Source organism: Oryctolagus cuniculus, chromosome 18, assembly GCF_964237555.1.
Source record: "Oryctolagus cuniculus chromosome 18, mOryCun1.1, whole genome shotgun sequence".
Lineage (NCBI taxonomy): Eukaryota > Metazoa > Chordata > Mammalia > Lagomorpha > Leporidae > Oryctolagus > Oryctolagus cuniculus.
The window spans coordinates 29,842,185-29,856,715 of NC_091449.1; the positions used below are offsets into that span (position 1 = coordinate 29,842,185).

At 41.4% G+C, this 14,531-nt stretch overlaps 1 pseudogene; it reads right to left on the bottom strand.

Annotated features, from left to right (window-relative positions):
- Nucleotides 1–7,078: 7,078 nt before the first annotated feature.
- On the bottom strand, nucleotides 7,079–9,307 carry LOC100352970 (microprocessor complex subunit DGCR8 pseudogene; annotated as a pseudogene).
- Nucleotides 9,308–14,531: the final 5,224 nt, after the last annotated feature.

Below are 14,531 nucleotides of genomic sequence, written 5' to 3' on the forward strand. Positions count from 1 at the left end.
CTGTGTTTTATGTTTCCAGTGGTTTCTGCAGGGTTTGCAATTATTCTTTACTTATCACACTCTACCTTGAACTTAACCACACTCTACCTTGAAATAACAATTTACATAAGACCATTAAAATAGTTTATTGCCATTTTTCTTCTCCATACATCATGTTGTTGTTGTCATACATTTTTTTTTTTTTGACAGGCAGAGTGGACAGTGAGAGAGAGAGAGACAGAGAGAAAGGTCTTCCTTTGCCGTTGGTTCACCCTCCAATGGCCGCCGCGGCCGGCGCGCTGCAGCCGGCGCACGGCGCTGATCCAATGGCAGGAGCCAGGAGCCAGGTGCTTTTCCTGGTCTCCTATGGGGTGCAGGGCCCAAGCACCTGGGCCATCCTCCACTGCACTCCCTGGCCACAGCAGAGAGCTGGCCTGGAAGAGGGGCAACCGGGGCAGAATCCGGCGCCCCAACCGGGACTAGAACCCGGTGTACCGGCGCCGCTAGGTGGAGGATTAGCCTAGTGAGCCGCGGCGCCGGCCCCATTTTATTGACATACATTATAAATCTCTCAACACATTGCTATCACTTCTGCTTTAATGATTAATTATTTAATATAATGAAAAATGAAGAAAGTATATTTATGCATTGATTTAAATCATATACAAGGGGCTAGCACTGTGGTAAAGCTGCTGCCTGCAGAGCCGGCATTCCATATGGGAGCCAGTTTGAGACCCGGCTGCTTCATTTCTGATCCAGCTCTCTGCTATGGCCTGGGAAAGCAGTAGAAGATGACCCAAGTCCTTGGGCCCCTAAATCTTCGTGGGAGACTTAGAGGAAGTGAACCAGCAGATGAAAGACTTCTCTCTCTCTGCCTCTGCCTCTCTGTAACTCTGCCTTTCAAATAAATAAATAAAATATTTTTAATTAATAAATAAATAAATCATATACAAAGCTATTTGAAATGCTGATGGAAGTTGGAAATAAAAGATAATTTTATTTTGGTATAAAATAATTTTGAAATCCATGCATATGAGATGTCTTTTTAAGAGATCATAGAAAATGTATATTACAAAAAAAAAAAAAAACTAAATTTCAGAAGTAATGTCTTTAATCTTTTGTGTAGATCCATGTTTCCAACTATCATAATTTTCCTTCAATAGGAAAGTTTTGTCTTACATTTCTTATAATGTAAGTCTTCTATCAATAAATGTTCTCAACTATTGTTCCACTGAAAAACCTTTTATTTTTTGAAAAATATATTTGATCTTCACAGAATTCTAAATTGAAAGGGTATTTTTTGCCATGGTTATCATTCTTTTTTTTCTGATTTGCATTGCTTCTCATAAGAAATTGGCATTTATTTTTCTCCTTATCCATCTACATATGTAATATATCATTTTATCTGTCATTGTCTATTAAATTTCAACTTCTGTGTCATTTGAGTCTATTTTATTTTTTCTCATGTTTATAGATGATATTTTCCTAGTATTTTGCATTTCCACTAATTTCTGGTTGCATATTAAATATTGTGAATCTCACATTGTTGAATGCCTGAGTTTTTAAAATCTTCTTTAAAGAGTTTTGATATTTGTTTCAACACTTTTTGTATATCAGTTTGATCTGTTCACTGTTTCTTTTATGGTTTTGTTGGGGGAAATACAGAATACCTTTAATAGGACTGATTTAGCTCAACTACAAAGACATGGTCTTCTGGGAATGATATACAATACTTTGAGTACTCAGTAAGAACTCATCACTGTCTTATTGGAATTCAGACATCTCTCACATGAACTCTCGGCCCACATGAACTCTGGAAACTGTTTGAATTATAACTTCTTGATAATTGTTCTTTGCCTATTCTAATGATCTCATGATCACAGTACAGATCATTTGCTCAGCAAAGTGTCAGGAAGACCCTGTGATGATTTATTTATCTCCTTTTTAATGTGACTACTTGCCCTATGCTTCTCTGCCCTAAAAATTCCAATTGCCTCACCCTGTCTGAAACTGTGTTTCTATCTCCTCAATTCAGCATGACCACCTTGGTCTGCTCAAGTTTCTCCTCCCTGCATCAAAGCCTGGAAAATTCCTCAGACAAAAAGATTAGAGCCTGAAAATCACCTCATTTGTTCTATCTGGAATCATGATCTTACACTGTTTGCTTACCAATGCATAAAAATGGTGATCTTATTTACTTTCCCAATGTAAGCATATAGGACAGTAAGTTATATACCCAAAACTCTGTCATGTACTGAAAAGGAAATATCATTAGGGAATTTTGAGCAAGAAAGTGATGTGATACCATAAATCATAGTTCTTCTCCTTCAAGTATTTACACAATAGTGGCAGAGACAGATACCATTTCAGTTAATACAAGAAAAGACTACATTAAAGGCACAATAGATGTGCAAACAATACATTTTGGACTCTGCTAAACCATCTATGTGCTTATTCCTTAATTGCCTGTGTGTGACAACCTTATCAACTCTCAGATTGTAGGCTTCTCAGTCCTTCAATCTTTAGAATGAATGTATTCCCTATGCAACAGATAAAGGGTTAATAACCAGAATCTACAAAGAGATCAAGAAACTCCACAAAAACAAAACAAACAACCCACTTAAGAGATGGGCCAAGGACCTCAATAGACATTTTTCAAAAGAGGAAATCCAAATGGCCAATAGGCACATGAAAAAATGTTCAAGGTCATTAGCAATCAGGGAAATGCAAATCAAAACCACAATGAGGTTTCACCTCAAACCGGTTAGAATGGCTCACATGCAGAAATCTACCAACAACAGATGCTGGCGAGGATGTGGGGAAAAAGGGACACTAACCCACTGTTGGTGGGAATGCAAACTGGTCAAGCCACTATGGAAGTCAGTCTGGATATTCCTCAGAAACCTGAAGATAACCCTACCGTTCAACCCAGCCACCCCACTCCTTGGAATTTACCCAAAGGAATTTAAATTGGCAAACAAAAAAGCGGTCTGCACCCTAATGTTTATTGCAGCTCAATTCACAATAGCTAAGACCTGGAACCAACCTAAATGCCCATCAACGGTAGACTGGATAAAGAAATTATGGGATATGTACTCTTTAGAATACTATACCGCAGTAAGAAACAACGAAATCCAGTCATTTGCAACAACATGGAGGAATCTGGAACACATCATGCTGAGTGAAATAAGCCAGTCCCAAAGGGACAAATATCATATCTTCTCCCTGATCGGTGACAACTGACTGAACACCAAAAAGGAAACCTGTTGAAGTGAAATGGACACTATGAAAAATGGTGACTTGATCAGCATAGCCCTGACTGTTAATGAACAACTTAATACATTATCCCTCTTAGTAGTTTTTTTTTTTTGTCTGTTCTACTTAATATGACTGGTTTAATTCTGTAATTAATACACAGTTTTTTTTAAGTGTTGAAATTTAACTGAAATGTGATCCCTGTTAAACATAAGAGTGGGAATATGAGAGGGAAGAGATGTGCAATTTGGGACATGCTCAAGCTGACTTGCCCCAAATGGTAGAGTTAGAAACATACCAAGGGACTCCAATTTAATCCCATCAAGGTGGCATGTACCAATGCCATCTCACTAGTCCAAGTGATCAATTTCAGTTCACAATTGATCATAATGAAAGGACTAACAGTCAAAGGGAGCACATAAACAAGTCTAGTACCTGCTAATACTAACCGATAGAATAAATAAAGGGGAGAGTGATCCAACATGGGAAGCAAGATACTCAGCAGACTCATAGAATGGCGGATGTCCTAAACAGCACTCTGGCCTCAGAATCAGCCCTAAAGGCATTCCGATCGGGCTGAAAAGCCCATGAGAGTATTTCAGGCATGGAAAGCCAAGACACTCTGGCCAAAAAAAAAAAAAAAAACCACAAACCTAAATGAAAGATCTCTGTGAGTGAGATCCCAGTGGAAAGAACAGGTCTTCAAAGAAGGAGGTACCTTTCTCTGAAGGGAGGAGAGAACCTCCACTTTGACTATGACCTTGTCTAAACAAGATAAGAGTCGGAGAACTCAAGGGGCTTCCATAACCTTGGAAACTCATGACTGGAGCATAGGGAGATTACTGATGCCATAAACAGGAGTGTCAGTTTGTAAAGTCAACCACAGGAGTCACTGTGCACTTACTCCTCATGTAGGATCTCTGTCCTTAATGTGCTGTACATTGAGGCTTAATGCTATAACGAGTACTCAAACAGTATATTTCACTTTGTGTTTCTATGGGGGTGCAAACTGTTGAAATCTTTACTTAATGTATACTAAACTGATCTTCTGTTAAAAAAAAAAAAAAAAAGAAGAAATTAGCAATTCCCAACTTGACTCTCGCTGGGATTAAACATGACAATAGGTCTGATCTGATTTCATCATCATTTAAAAAATCATCTATTATTTTTCACTTTATGTTTCTGTGTGGGAGCAAACTGTTGAAATCTTTACTTAATGTATGCTAAACTGATCTTCTGTATATAAAGAGAATTGAAAATGAATCCTCATGTGAATGGAAGGGGAGAGGGAATGGGAAAGGGGAGGGTTGCGGGTGGGAGGGACGTTATGGGGGGGAAGCCATTGTAATCCATAAGCCGTACTATGGAAATTTATATTCATTAAATAAAAGTTAAAAAAAAAAGAATGAATGTATTCCAAGAAATCAAAGACACATTAGTAGGTGGATTGTGCTCAACTTTAGGGGAGATAGTTGTACAATCCAGTGCTATAAAAGGAGCATGGTTTTTCCTTGACACTTGAATAGATCTCCCCTGCATTGGATGATGGAGCCTACAAGGCAAGGCCTTGAGCATATTGGCAAGAAAGCCTCCATGTCAGATGTACTATAGTAAATGAAGGGTGAGTGTAGCCAACTTGGAGAAAGTAATTACTTCTCATTTATCATATTCTGAATTTAAAAATGGTAAAATAGCAGTTTATTGCATTTTAATTATACATGTCACCACCCTCATATCCCACTGTGTTTTTCAGCATTAAAAATCACCAATTGAAATGAGAACATTTCACTTGTATGTACCCCTTCGCACGCAGTACCCCAAAACAAAACAGCATCCTCTCTCAGTCTCAGTAATTCACAATATCTAAAATGCACTGATTCAAAATCTCTTTGCATTTATTGTCTCATTTATTTTCCTTATCAACTCTACAAGTTGGCTAGTTTCAAATTGGTCACTTCTGACTGGTCTCAGGGGAGGAGTTCTGCAAATGTAAAAAAGTGAATTTATCTAGGAAAAAAAAAAGCTGGTGAGGAGTAAGAACTCTAGTTCTTACTTTCTTTTTAACAAAGTTGAATGAGATAAGTACCCAATGTGGATTGAGTGACTGACTAATAACTGATGAACTCAGTACCATGTGGCTAACTACATGCATATGGAAGCAAAATATTATTTTAAATTTCAAAAATCTCATCAAAATTACTTAACTTTATCCCACAACAGAAACACTGTGTTGATCTATTCCCTACTCATCCCTGATTAAGGCATTATACAGAATCTGTCCCAAATTCTGCTGGGGAAGTTTCAAAGCCATGTGAGTTTACCAATTGGTAGAGTTGAGTTCAGGGATGCAGGGTACCCAGGCTCCTCCTGAACATGCTTTGAAATGTTAAGACTGGAGATTGGAAGAAGTTCCCTTTCTGTCACTTGAGAATAACCAGTTATAGACTTCCTTAGCTGAGTCATCTCAGCAGAACTTAATGTTAGTAAAATAAATATAAACTACTCTAAGACTAGTAGGCACTAGAATTAAATAGCAATGAGCCAGCAAGCAGAAGTTTTAGATCACTGGAAGAACTTAAATTACTTTGGCACCTCACCCTTCAAGGAAGCTAATTCATAAAGTGCTTAAAATACTTTTCTAAAAAGTTGGTCTTGCCCTGCTCTGCTGAGTGGCTAAAACTCACAGTCAGTCCTGACTGCTGCTCCAAAATAGACTGAGTCAGTTTGTGTCTGGCTGTTTGAGAGGGGGTGTGCTTCCCTGCAAGCCCATTAGCAATAACTAGAGTTATTCTTGCCAAATGATGGGGCAATTCACCCTCTAGACCCAGGATCTGATGAATATGACAATTCTGAGCCAAGGAAAGAAAATATTAATCCCTTCCTCTAGTTAAAAACATGAAGTGTTTATAATAACTAATAAAATGTGTTATGCTTGTCTGCTCACAGGAAAGAGGTTCTTTCTAATTGGATAACAACCAGCACAGCAGTTAATTCAAAAGAACTTAAGTATAGCCCTGGAGTCAAGAAATTTTCTCTGAACAGCCACATCTGCTTTACTATCTCTAACATGTTTTGACGAATGGTATCCCTTGCCACAGCCATCCTGTAGTGATCAGTGCTACATTTGAGTTCATCTGCAAGTACACACCAATTATACTTTTTAATCACTCTCACCCTGAAAGATAGGAATCCAGAATTTACTGATGGGCCACCACCTAGTCAGCCTGCTATGAGAAGGAAACATATTTTTTTGGAGGCTAAAATTGTGTTTATTTTACGCAAAATGGTCTTAGGTACTCCTTTCAACTGCTGAAACTTTTTCAGAGAAAAGGGGCAAATACAGAAGATGGATAGGGGACGGGTGCTGTGGGCACCATCAGACTAGGTCCCTGCACTGGCTCTCCAGGAGCTGGGGGCACAGGGCAGCTGGCACCATGGGCCAGCCACAGCCACAAGGTGTGGTCACCCATTCTCATTCCATCTCTCATCTGAGTCTTTGGTGTCAGTGCATACTGCATACTAAAATTCATGAACACATTTATTAAAAAACAGTCTGAAGCAGGCATACACACAGCAGGGTCTACAGCTGTCTATGAGTTATCAGCTTTGACGTGTGGTCACTTTGAGTTGATCCTGAACGATATCCATTCAGACCCGGAATTAGCCTCCCAGGGAGAGCAGCAGCTGGGAATGTGTGCTGTGGCCATGGCTGTTCCATGCGCCAGAGCCACCATGGTCTGGCCCAGGCCCTTAGCACACTGGCCACAGCAGAGGAAGCAGGCTGGAGGCCAGATGCTGCAGAGGCCAGTGTTCTCCTTGGGAGTGCAGCTGGCAGGCCCTGGCCCTAGACCACGCTGCCACCTCTCACCTCCACAGTGCACAGGGGCTTGCTGCCAGGCTGAGCAGACACCACAGTCGGCATCTTGGACTTCTTCCCAGTCTCCTCCCACTCTTCCGCCAGCCTCTTCATCTCCTCTGGGAGCTTGCTCAGGATCTGTAGGTTGGACTTGTTCTTCTTGGTGTTCTGCTGCAGCTCAATCACGCTGTTGTCCAAGGTTTCCTGTTTGATCATCTTGCTGCTCTCACAGCCATATATGCGTAGTAAGGAGCCCCGATTCTTGACGTGTGGGTGCAGCAGCTGGAGGATCTTTTGGGAGGCCAACTGATTGCCAACCCTCTTATTCTCACACCACTGGCACACCATGTGCTTGCCGCACACCATAAGTATTCGCTCCTTTGGTTTTTACCAGGATCCACCCCAAACCTGATGGATGTGTCACCCATTCCATGGTGTCTTTTAAGGTACTCCTGGAGGATCCGATATGGAGACAACAGCCCAGCCTCTCTGGTCAGCTGGTAGACCCGCGAGTCCTCGATACGGATGTGGTTAAAATATTCAAGCCCCTTGCTGTCTTTGGGCTTCTCAGAGGTCTACCAAACAATCAGGGCTGAGGATCTCCAGTCTGGTATGGGCAGCTTTATTCTTCACAAGTTTTTTGCTGCTTGCAGTTCCAGATCCGTAAGTCACACCATCAGAGGTCACTGAGGCACCATAAGGTTCACTTGGGTTCTCACATTCGATGAAGTTATACATAGGGTGGACCTTGAGGATATGCTGCAAGTACTCTTGCAGGATGTAAACCCCCGACTTGCCGTCGGGGTTGATGACAAACTCTTCGTGGGCTCATCTTGTACTGACAGAGTGATGAGCCTCTGATTAACTGGCAGGACGGGTCTCTCCAACTCAGCTGCTTCTGCTTCTTCTCGCAGTTGAACTGCTGCCACTCAGACCACATCCTGAACTTTTTCTTACTGACTTGCTCAAAGTAGTAGCTCAGGGTAGCTCCAAAATTCCTCAAGATCAACTGATTCACACTTTACACACTTCAACTTAGGCCTTCACCTGCCCCAGGGCCCAGTGGCTGCTTTGGCCCCCACAAGATCCTTCTCATCTTGGGGCCCGGAGTCGGTGCCCATGGAGTCAGGCTCCTCCAGGGGTTACTCCAGCTCTGTGGATTGGCTCAGAGGCTTGATGGAAGATACCTCCCTACCAGAGCTGAGGTCCTGCTCTGCTCCCATTCCTCATTGTTCTTCATTTTCTTTCAATGCAGGCAGGGGATGCTACTCAGAGGAGGGTCGTGTTTCCATATGCTTCCAGTTCCCAAGAAGTACCACCTGGACCAGATGACCACCGAGGCTCTCTGTGCAGGTACACGAGAACTCCAGAGTTGTGCAATGTCATGATCTACCCAGTGGGGAGTGGCTGCCTCTCTGTTGGATGCGTGGTCACTGTCTCCTCCATATTTCTCATCCATTTGCTTCTTTTTAGGAGCACAAAGGTCTTCCTCCAGCAAATTGTCCAAGTTATCCTCGGAGGAGAAATTCAAGGCCTCTTCATCCACTCTCTCTGAAGGATTGCTTTGGCCGAAAACCCACCTGCTTTTCATCTGGCTCCAAAGTGTCAGTAAAATTTTCTAACTCACTGAGCACTGTGTACTCCACTCTCTTTTTCCTGATCCAGCTCTTTCTCCTCATCCTTCTATCCGTACTCTCACCCACCAGGCTTACCCTGGTACCAACACTCCCACCAAAGGGAGAAGCATGCACGTCTACACTGACAGGATGAAGGAGCCGGCCGCACTGGCCCAAGCATCACATTCCACTCCCATGTACAGCACCTTCCTATCCTTACTCCTGCCGCTCTCGGTAAAGCTCAAGCTAATCCTTACATATTTAAGCAACTTAAGGTCAGGGGAGAACTTTCAGATGCTTACCAGGTGGTGTGCGGGCTGTGGCCACTACAGTTCGGGTCTATGAGGAGACAGCCCTTAGAGAAGGATCCTTTGCAGAGAAGCGAAGCTCCACAAAAGTAGAACTGGTCCTCAGCACGGGGGTTGGACTGTTCTTCACTACCAGAGCCAATGTACATTACCACTGCATCACTGGACATTTGCAACGGAGGTGGTGGAGACTTTTCATGGGGCAGCAATGGGAATGAGCAAGCTGGGTTCTCCACCACCACTTTTCCTACAGCCTCATGTGGGCACAGAGAGGCATTTTCATATGTCTCCATACTAAAAGCAGGTAAGATTATTTTAAAAGACCAGTGTTTAAAAAAAAAAAACTTACATGAATCTATAAAGCTTACATGCACAAATTCATGGAGACCCAGGAGGGACCGTCCTAGCTGCACTGTGTGCCCTAGAGGCTTAGTCAAGCTGGCCCCATTGTTCTTTTCATTAATGTAGACAGCTTTTAAAACCACTGCCTCAATTATTGGAAATCACAAGGCAAGGCACTCAACTTAAATGACTGACAGCTACACGAGTAGGTCTTCAGGCCAAAGTGGCCCCTTTCTTCTTGCACCTGCACCACTGCCTGCAGCCTGCCAGAGCCGCCCACAGCCCTACAGCAGCAGGTAGACCCTCATCGCTTGGCGGCTGCAGCCACCACAAACACCCCCACTGCCATCATCTGGAAAGACACTTAGGCTAGAGGAAACATATTTCATGATTTTCTCAACAAAAATAATAGGTCATTAGCCTTGAGAGAAAGAAGATTTTGAATGTAGTGTGTTTCAAGCAAACTGGCTTGAAAACTGAGTATAACAAATCTTATGAGTCAATACACTTTTGGTTTATGTTTAAGGAACCAGACATGTCACAAAATTAGATTCCTATGTCTCAGATATTTTATAAGTATTATCTAACTTAATCTTCCCAGAAGTCTTATGAGATCAGCCTGAAATTCTCCTCATTAAAAAATACTAGAAAATGAAAACTCAGAGGTGTTAAGTGTCTTGTCCACAACAAAGGCATATACATCTTATATTTTAACTGATATGTAAAAATTGTATGTATTGATGTAGATGTTGTGGCTAGAGGGTTAAGCCATTACTTCCTATCTGGATTCCTGCTAATCCATCTGGGAGGCAGTGGATAATGGCCCATGGCCCATGTACTTTGGTCCTTTCCACTCATGTGGGAGACTATGGTGGAATTAATGACTCTTGTCTTGGGTCTGGCCCTGATGTGGCTACTGTGGCCATTTAGGGAATGTACCAGCAGCTAGAAGGTATCTCTTTCTCTCTTTTCTTTCTCTCTCTCTATCTCTCTTTCACTCTGTCTCTCTTTATATATATGTGTGTGTCTATCTGCCTCTACCTCTCTCTCTGTCATTCTGCCTTTCAAATAAACAATTTTTTAAAAGTATAGTGCATTATTATTATCAATAATTATCCTAAACATACAATAATCAAAATGTTATGATTATAACTTAGTATCTGTATTTGTTTGAGGTTTATTTATTTAAAAGATACATTGTCAGGGAGAAATGGAGAGACTTCATCAACATGTTGGTTCACTCACCAAATAGTCACAATATCCAGATCTTGGCGAGGCCAACCAGAAGCCAAGAACTTCATCCAGGTCTCCCATGTGGGTGGCAAGGACTCAAGTTCTTGGGCCATCTTCTGCATTCCCAGGTGCTGGATGACCGATGAAGCAGCCAGGGCTTGAACTCCCATCTGGATATGGGATGTGGGAATTCCAAACCACAGCTTATATTATTGTGTCATGACGCTTGCGTCTAACTTACTACCTATTAACCAGCCTTTTCCCATCATTCCCTATCCCTTCTCTCCCCAATTTTCAGTACCTACTATTCTACTCTCAACTCCTATAAGATAGGATTCTTTAGATTCTACATGTGAATAAGAATATGTGGTACTTGTCTTTCTGTACATGGCTTATTTCACTTAACTTAATGACATCCCAGTTCCATTTATATTATCTCAGATGAGCCCAACACAGTTCTTAGTACATAATATACACCTGTCAATGTTTGTGGAATGAATTAATGAGTGAACAAGTAAATCCAAATATCTAGAAAGAATAGATAGAAGACCCCTGAGCCCTGTGGCTAAGAATAGTCACCTTTCCTCAGCTTTCACTTGGTTCTTCATAGAAGCTAAAGCTGGATTGGGGTGAGGCCTTCACTTCACTTAGTTCTCACACCATACACAGCAGCACCAAGTCTGCATCCACCTGCACCATGGCCTGCACGACAATGAGGTGACACTGCAGAAGATAAGGTCCATTCTTTCCTTAAAGCAGCTGGTGTAAATAGTGAACATGTGTGGCCCGGTTTGTTCACAAAGGCCCTGGCCAGTGTTATATGGGGAGCCTCATCTGCAATGTAGGGCCTGGTGGATCTGCTCCAGAAGCTGGTGCTGCCCCAGTGGGAGGCCCTGCCCCCTACACAGCTGAGGAGAAGACAGTAGAAGCAAAGAAAGAAGAATCTGAGGTGTCTGATGAGGACATGGACTTTGGTATTTTTGACTAAGTATACTTTCTTTTTCAATGCATAGTTGAACTCTTTTTTAAAAAAAAAAAAAGGAAAACAAAGAATAGAGTCACATTGATCTGGGTCCAGCTTGAGCCCTGCTTCATTACTTTGAGACTAACCCCTCAAAGTCTCATTCTTCATCTTTAGTGGCAGAGCCAACAGAGTTCATTAAATAGCATACATGTCTGCCTCTATTACCCAGCCCCCTTTGCAGTTTGTCTGGACATCTTTTCTTGCCAATAGTGTGCTATAGGAATTAAAATATATCAATTTTGATCTGATACAGTTTAGGAAAGATATGGGTTTTCCACACTCTACTGTCAACCACACACACACACACACACACACACATAAATAACAGAGATGAAGAGTAGCAAATTAGGAACAGCCCAGCTCACTATGAAGTAGAATGACTTGGAAATTAAAACAGATTCTGTTATGAGTAAGAAATAAATCTTACCTTTGTCAAGCTGCTGATTTCAGGTTTCATTGATCACTGTAGCATCCTCTGTCTGTCTGGTTATGACTAATACAATCTACCTTCTGGAATTTTGAGAACTAAAGTAGACAATAAATTTCAGCTCTTCAATTCAGCCTCTGACATGTAGTAGTAGTCAATAAACTATAATTCTTAGTATTATCAATATGATTACAATTATTTTACTGCCAGTTACTATGGAAACCATAGCTTTTCATCTGCACCTTTCATGCGTGAGCATACATACATGTCATTGGAATAAGTGAGGCTGTAGTGTTTTGACACTACTTCTGGCCCATAGAGCAACCTGCTTTAGAGGGGGAACTCACAGAGGTCCTCAGAGCTGGAAAGCACCTGGATTTTACACATAAAATTTCTGGAGAGCATCACTCAGGAACCAACACTAAGACACCAGGTCACAGTTCCTCTTTCACAAAAACACAGAGCAGTTTTTCTGGTAGATAATAATTAAAGAACTTTGTGCTCTGGCTTTATCCTCAGATACCTCTGAGAAATCAATGCATTAAAAAAAAAGAGTAAACTAGAGAAAATAGTTCAGCAAGAGGAAAAAACCTAAGTCATTGCTTCCCCTACAGAGCAGTGAGCAGGCTCCTCAAAGCCAACAGCCTTTTACAAATGAGTTCTTGGAATAGTTTTTGTGCCTTCAAAGTGTTTCTTCTAAAAGAAGCTAAGTATTTATCTTGGTATCTTGGGAGAAGATATAGCAAAAAGGCCAGGTCACTAACTGGAAGTATTATTCTGAGCTTGTTTTTATCTTGTTCAGGTCTGAGAAGCCAATTTTAGAAGCTAGTTCAGAGGCAGATCATCCACACATATGCTCCCATCTCCAAACACTAAATCTTTTCATTACATCAGGGAGTAAATAAACATCAACTTTTGTTAATAAAGGGCAGCATCTTTGACTCAGATAATTTCATTGTGGAAAAAGAGTTGAGGGGAAAAAGTTTCATTTTGTAATCTTCCTGAGACCCTGGATTATTGTGGAAAATAAACATCAAATCACAAAACTTGGAACCTAGATAGATAATAGGCAGCAATACTAACACAAATTGGTTTCCTTTTCCTTTTCTTTTTGGCCCTTCAGATTGAAGCTCTGGGGGACTGCACCTATGGATGATGCTCATTGCGACACAAAGAATCATAGAAGGAAACAATGTGAGAAATATGACCATTCGTGGATCTGATGAAATGAAGTCTGGGTATGAGTTTTTCCCCACGAGGAAAAAGATGAGACTGAACCTCTTGGGCTGCAAATTCCATCTTGAAGACATCTTTGTATCCCCTATACCTCATACATAGTTAGCATAGAACATAGTTTGCACTCAATAATTGTTGATGGGTGAAGAAATGAATCAATGGGGCAAAGCCACTTTCCACTTTTTACCATGGCCTTTCCTGGGAATTCATTCATAAGTCATGCTGTCACTAAGTTAATCACTTTTCCACACAGGAACAATGCCTTTATTGAAGGTTTGTTCCACCCCAAAGGTTCAACATCCAATAAATCAGAGCTATGACCTAACTGTCCTAACTATGCAATAGCTGAAAATCTCTCTGGTCACTTCATACAGTATACTTCTGTACAAGACCCATAAAATGGACATTAGCTATACTGCTCATCTTGAATATGTGTACTGTGATGCAGTACACATGCAGCTACTTTGTACTACGAGCATAATTAATATGAAAGCCATAATACAAAAACAACAACTAGAGAATCATTGTATTGTTTCCCTCTGAAAGGACAGAAACATTTGAGTGATAGCTATAGAGGACTGAAATGTCTGGGTAGGTGTTGCGGCACAGCAGGTTAAGCCACCATTGTGCCACCAGCATTCCATATCAGAGTGTCAGTTTGAGTCATGGCTACTCCACTTCTTACCCAACTTCCTGCTAATGCACCTAAGAAGGCAGTGGAAGATGGCCCAAGTACTTAGGTCTCTGCTATTCATGTGTTAGACCCAATGGAGTTCCTGGCTCTTGACTTCAGTCTTATCTGACCCTGGTTGTTGCAGCCATTTAGAGAGTAAACCAATGGCTCTAAGATCTCTTTCACTCTGTGTGTGTGTGTGTGCATGTTTGTGCATGTGTGTATCTGTCACCCTGCCTTTCAAATAAGATAAATAAATATTTTTTAAGTCTTAAAGATGTTTTATAAATAAAGTAATTTAAATTTTATATCCATGCCACACCTTTCAAATCTCTGTCACCATTTCTTGCCGAACAATTGTACAATTTCCCTGACTGGCCTTTCACTTCACCTCTGCTCCCCTCCAACCCTGGGACAACTAATAAGGACTGTCAAAAGATGCTAATCTAACACTACACTCTACTTTAAATGCCTCCCACTTCTATTTACAGACTCACTGAATTCCCCACTGAGGTCTGGTATAAGTGTCTCCTTCCTTGTCTGTCAACATTGTCCTCCTCACCCTCCAGACTCCAAACCAAT